Source organism: Myotis brandtii, unplaced genomic scaffold (genome assembly GCF_000412655.1).
Source record: "Myotis brandtii unplaced genomic scaffold, ASM41265v1 scaffold373, whole genome shotgun sequence".
Taxonomy (NCBI): domain Eukaryota; kingdom Metazoa; phylum Chordata; class Mammalia; order Chiroptera; family Vespertilionidae; genus Myotis; species Myotis brandtii.
In genome coordinates, this window is record NW_005364339.1 from 354,926 (window position 1) to 360,704 (window position 5,779).

At 65.3% G+C, this 5,779-nt stretch overlaps 1 protein-coding gene across 1 annotated transcript in view; it reads left to right on the forward strand.

The window, feature by feature from the left end:
• PLSCR1 (phospholipid scramblase 1) overlaps positions 1–5,779 on the forward strand; it is a 41,939-nt gene that overhangs the window by 33,701 nt on the left and 2,459 nt on the right. The gene's annotated exons all lie outside the window — the stretch shown is intronic.

Here is a 5,779-nt window from a genome sequence, read left to right on the forward strand (position 1 = left end):
GGGGGCCACGGGAGGTTGGTCAGCCGGGGGGGAGGGGCTGCCAGATTTTGGCCAGCCAGCCCCCTGATCAGGGCCAATGGGGGGGCCGGAAGGCAGAGGGAAGGGCCACGGGAGGGGGACTGGTGGATCAGGGAGGGCGAGGGGCCACAGGAGGTTGGCCAACCATGGAGAGGGGCCACAGGAGGTTGGCTGTGGGAGGGCACTGACCACCAGGGAGAAGCTCTGGTGGTCAGTGCGTGTCATAGCGACTGGACGACCAGTCGTTGCGGTCATTTGGTCATAATGGTCGCTTAGGCTTTTATATATATACTAGAGGCCCGGTGCAAAAAATTTGTGCACTTGGGGGTGTGGGGAGTTCCCTCAGCCCGGCCTGTGCCCTCTCGCAGTCTGGGGCCCCTCGGGGGTGACCACTTGCTGGCTTAGGCCCGCTCCCTGGGGGATTGGGCCCAAGCTGGCAATCAGACATTCCTCTGGCAGCCCGGCAGCCCTCGGGGGATGTCCACTTGCCAGCGGGGAGCAGACCTAAGCTGCAGTCAGACATCCTTAGCGCTGCTGAGGAGGCAGGAGAGGCTCCCACCACCACTGCTGTACTGGCAGCCATCAGCCTGGCTTGTGGCTGAGCAGAGCTCCTCCATGTGGGAGCTCACTGACCACCAGAGGGCAGCTCCTGCATTGAGCATCTGCCCTCTGGTGGTCAGTGTGTGTCATAGTGACCAGTCATTCCCAGTCCGAACTGTCATCCTCTGCCGGCCTCATGGCCCCAAACTGCCCTCCCCAGCTGGCCTGATCGCCCCCAACTGCCCCCCCTGCCGGCCTGCTCGCCCCCAACTGCACCCCCACCAGCCTCATGGCCCTCAACAGCCCTCCCTGGCCAGCCTCATGGCCCCCAACTACCCTTCCCTGCCAGCCTCGTGGCCCCCAACTGTCCTCCCCTGCCTGGTTTCATGACCCCGAACTGTCATCCTCTGCCGGCCTCATGGCCCCAAACTGCCCTCCCCAGCTGGCCTGATCGCCCCCAACTGCCCCCCCTGCCGGCCTGCTCGCCCCCAACTGCACCCCCACCAGCCTCATGGCCCTCAACAGCCCTCCCTGGCCAGCCTCATGGCCCCCAACTACCCTTCCCTGCCAGCCTCGTGGCCCCCAACTGTCCTCCCCTGCCTGGTTTCATGACCCCGAACTGTCATCCTCTGCCGGCCTCATGGCCCCAAACTGCCCTCCCCAGCTGGCCTGATCGCCCCCAACTGCCCCCCCTGCCGGCCTGCTCGCCCCCAACTGCACCCCCACCAGCCTCATGGCCCTCAACAGCCCTCCCTGGCCAGCCTCATGGCCCCCAACTACCCTTCCCTGCCAGCCTCGTGGCCCCCAACTGTCCTCCCCTGCCTGGTTTCATGACCCCGAACTGTCATCCTCTGCCGGCCTCATGGCCCCAAACTGCCCTCCCCAGCTGGCCTGATCGCCCCCAACTGCCCCCCCTGCCGGCCTGCTCGCCCCCAACTGCACCCCCACCAGCCTCATGGCCCTCAACAGCCCTCCCTGGCCAGCCTCATGGCCCCCAACTACCCTTCCCTGCCAGCCTCGTGGCCCCCAACTGTCCTCCCCTGCCTGGTTTCATGACCCCGAACTGTCATCCTCTGCCGGCCTCATGGCCCCAAACTGCCCTCCCCAGCTGGCCTGATCGCCCCCAACTGCCCCCCCTGCCGGCCTGCTCGCCCCCAACTGCACCCCCACCAGCCTCATGGCCCTCAACAGCCCTCCCTGGCCAGCCTCATGGCCCCCAACTACCCTTCCCTGCCAGCCTCGTGGCCCCCAACTGTCCTCCCCTGCCTGGTTTCATGACCCCGAACTGTCATCCTCTGCCGGCCTCATGGCCCCAAACTGCCCTCCCCAGCTGGCCTGATCGCCCCCAACTGCCCCCCCTGCCGGCCTGCTCGCCCCCAACTGCACCCCCACCAGCCTCATGGCCCTCAACAGCCCTCCCTGGCCAGCCTCATGGCCCCCAACTACCCTTCCCTGCCAGCCTCGTGGCCCCCAACTGTCCTCCCCTGCCTGGTTTCATGACCCCGAACTGTCATCCTCTGCCGGCCTCATGGCCCCAAACTGCCCTCCCCAGCTGGCCTGATCGCCCCCAACTGCCCCCCCTGCCGGCCTGCTCGCCCCCAACTGCACCCCCACCAGCCTCATGGCCCTCAACAGCCCTCCCTGGCCAGCCTCATGGCCCCCAACTACCCTTCCCTGCCAGCCTCGTGGCCCCCAACTGTCCTCCCCTGCCTGGTTTCATGACCCCGAACTGTCATCCTCTGCCGGCCTCATGGCCCCAAACTGCCCTCCCCAGCTGGCCTGATCGCCCCCAACTGCCCCCCCTGCCGGCCTGCTCGCCCCCAACTGCACCCCCACCAGCCTCATGGCCCTCAACAGCCCTCCCTGGCCAGCCTCATGGCCCCCAACTACCCTTCCCTGCCAGCCTCGTGGCCCCCAACTGTCCTCCCCTGCCTGGTTTCATGACCCCGAACTGTCATCCTCTGCCGGCCTCATGGCCCCAAACTGCCCTCCCCAGCTGGCCTGATCGCCCCCAACTGCCCCCCCTGCCGGCCTGCTCGCCCCCAACTGCACCCCCACCAGCCTCATGGCCCTCAACAGCCCTCCCTGGCCAGCCTCATGGCCCCCAACTACCCTTCCCTGCCAGCCTCGTGGCCCCCAACTGTCCTCCCCTGCCTGGTTTCATGACCCCGAACTGTCATCCTCTGCCGGCCTCATGGCCCCAAACTGCCCTCCCCAGCTGGCCTGATCGCCCCCAACTGCCCCCCCTGCCGGCCTGCTCGCCCCCAACTGCACCCCCACCAGCCTCATGGCCCTCAACAGCCCTCCCTGGCCAGCCTCATGGCCCCCAACTACCCTTCCCTGCCAGCCTCGTGGCCCCCAACTGTCCTCCCCTGCCTGGTTTCATGACCCCGAACTGTCATCCTCTGCCGGCCTCATGGCCCCAAACTGCCCTCCCCAGCTGGCCTGATCGCCCCCAACTGCCCCCCCTGCCGGCCTGCTCGCCCCCAACTGCACCCCCACCAGCCTCATGGCCCTCAACAGCCCTCCCTGGCCAGCCTCATGGCCCCCAACTACCCTTCCCTGCCAGCCTCGTGGCCCCCAACTGTCCTCCCCTGCCTGGTTTCATGACCCCGAACTGTCATCCTCTGCCGGCCTCATGGCCCCAAACTGCCCTCCCCAGCTGGCCTGATCGCCCCCAACTGCCCCCCCTGCCGGCCTGCTCGCCCCCAACTGCACCCCCACCAGCCTCATGGCCCTCAACAGCCCTCCCTGGCCAGCCTCATGGCCCCCAACTACCCTTCCCTGCCAGCCTCGTGGCCCCCAACTGTCCTCCCCTGCCTGGTTTCATGACCCCGAACTGTCATCCTCTGCCGGCCTCATGGCCCCAAACTGCCCTCCCCAGCTGGCCTGATCGCCCCCAACTGCCCCCCCTGCCGGCCTGCTCGCCCCCAACTGCACCCCCACCAGCCTCATGGCCCTCAACAGCCCTCCCTGGCCAGCCTCATGGCCCCCAACTACCCTTCCCTGCCAGCCTCGTGGCCCCCAACTGTCCTCCCCTGCCTGGTTTCATGACCCCGAACTGTCATCCTCTGCCGGCCTCATGGCCCCAAACTGCCCTCCCCAGCTGGCCTGATCGCCCCCAACTGCCCCCCCTGCCGGCCTGCTCGCCCCCAACTGCACCCCCACCAGCCTCATGGCCCTCAACAGCCCTCCCTGGCCAGCCTCATGGCCCCCAACTACCCTTCCCTGCCAGCCTCGTGGCCCCCAACTGTCCTCCCCTGCCTGGTTTCATGACCCCGAACTGTCATCCTCTGCCGGCCTCATGGCCCCAAACTGCCCTCCCCAGCTGGCCTGATCGCCCCCAACTGCCCCCCCTGCCGGCCTGCTCGCCCCCAACTGCACCCCCACCAGCCTCATGGCCCTCAACAGCCCTCCCTGGCCAGCCTCATGGCCCCCAACTACCCTTCCCTGCCAGCCTCGTGGCCCCCAACTGTCCTCCCCTGCCTGGTTTCATGACCCCGAACTGTCATCCTCTGCCGGCCTCATGGCCCCAAACTGCCCTCCCCAGCTGGCCTGATCGCCCCCAACTGCCCCCCCTGCCGGCCTGCTCGCCCCCAACTGCACCCCCACCAGCCTCATGGCCCTCAACAGCCCTCCCTGGCCAGCCTCATGGCCCCCAACTACCCTTCCCTGCCAGCCTCGTGGCCCCCAACTGTCCTCCCCTGCCTGGTTTCATGACCCCGAACTGTCATCCTCTGCCGGCCTCATGGCCCCAAACTGCCCTCCCCAGCTGGCCTGATCGCCCCCAACTGCCCCCCCTGCCGGCCTGCTCGCCCCCAACTGCACCCCCACCAGCCTCATGGCCCTCAACAGCCCTCCCTGGCCAGCCTCATGGCCCCCAACTACCCTTCCCTGCCAGCCTCGTGGCCCCCAACTGTCCTCCCCTGCCTGGTTTCATGACCCCGAACTGTCATCCTCTGCCGGCCTCATGGCCCCAAACTGCCCTCCCCAGCTGGCCTGATCGCCCCCAACTGCCCCCCCTGCCGGCCTGCTCGCCCCCAACTGCACCCCCACCAGCCTCATGGCCCTCAACAGCCCTCCCTGGCCAGCCTCATGGCCCCCAACTACCCTTCCCTGCCAGCCTCGTGGCCCCCAACTGTCCTCCCCTGCCTGGTTTCATGACCCCGAACTGTCATCCTCTGCCGGCCTCATGGCCCCAAACTGCCCTCCCCAGCTGGCCTGATCGCCCCCAACTGCCCCCCCTGCCGGCCTGCTCGCCCCCAACTGCACCCCCACCAGCCTCATGGCCCTCAACAGCCCTCCCTGGCCAGCCTCATGGCCCCCAACTACCCTTCCCTGCCAGCCTCGTGGCCCCCAACTGTCCTCCCCTGCCTGGTTTCATGACCCCGAACTGTCATCCTCTGCCGGCCTCATGGCCCCAAACTGCCCTCCCCAGCTGGCCTGATCGCCCCCAACTGCCCCCCCTGCCGGCCTGCTCGCCCCCCCAACTGCCCCCACCAGCCTCATGGCCCTCAACAGCCCTCCCTGGCCAGCCTCATGGCCCCCAACTACCCTTCCCTGCCAGCCTCGTGGCCCCCAACTGTCCTCCCCTGCCTGGTTTCATGACCCCGAACTGTCATCCTCTGCCGGCCTCATGGCCCCAAACTGCCCTCCCCAGCTGGCCTGATCGCCCCCAACTGCCCCCCCTTAGCTTTGTCTGGAAGGTCTCCTGGAAGGTCTCCCGGTCTAATTGGCATATTACCCTTTTATTAGTATAGATCAGGGGTCCTCAAACTTTTTAAACAGGGGGCCAGTTCACTGTCCCTCAGACCATTGGAGGGCTGGACTATAGTTTAAAAAAAAACTATGAACAAATTCCTATGCACACTGCACATATCTTATTTTGAAGTAAAAAAACAAAACAGGAACAAATACAATATTTGTATTTGCATGTGGCCTGCGGGCCGTAGTTTGAGGACCCCTGGTATAGATAGATAATACTCAATATTCATATTATCAAGGAAAAATAAAAGATGTATTTGTTTTTATTCAGAAATTACACATTTAACTTTTATATAAGCTAATCTGCTACAAGATTTTCATATTAATCTACACTAATAAAAGAGAAACATGGTAATTGGCGTACAACCGCTACCCTTCCCATTGGCTAATCAGCATATCCTTATGCAAATTAACTGTCAGCCAAGATGGCGGCCGGCAGCCAGGCACTGAAGCGAGA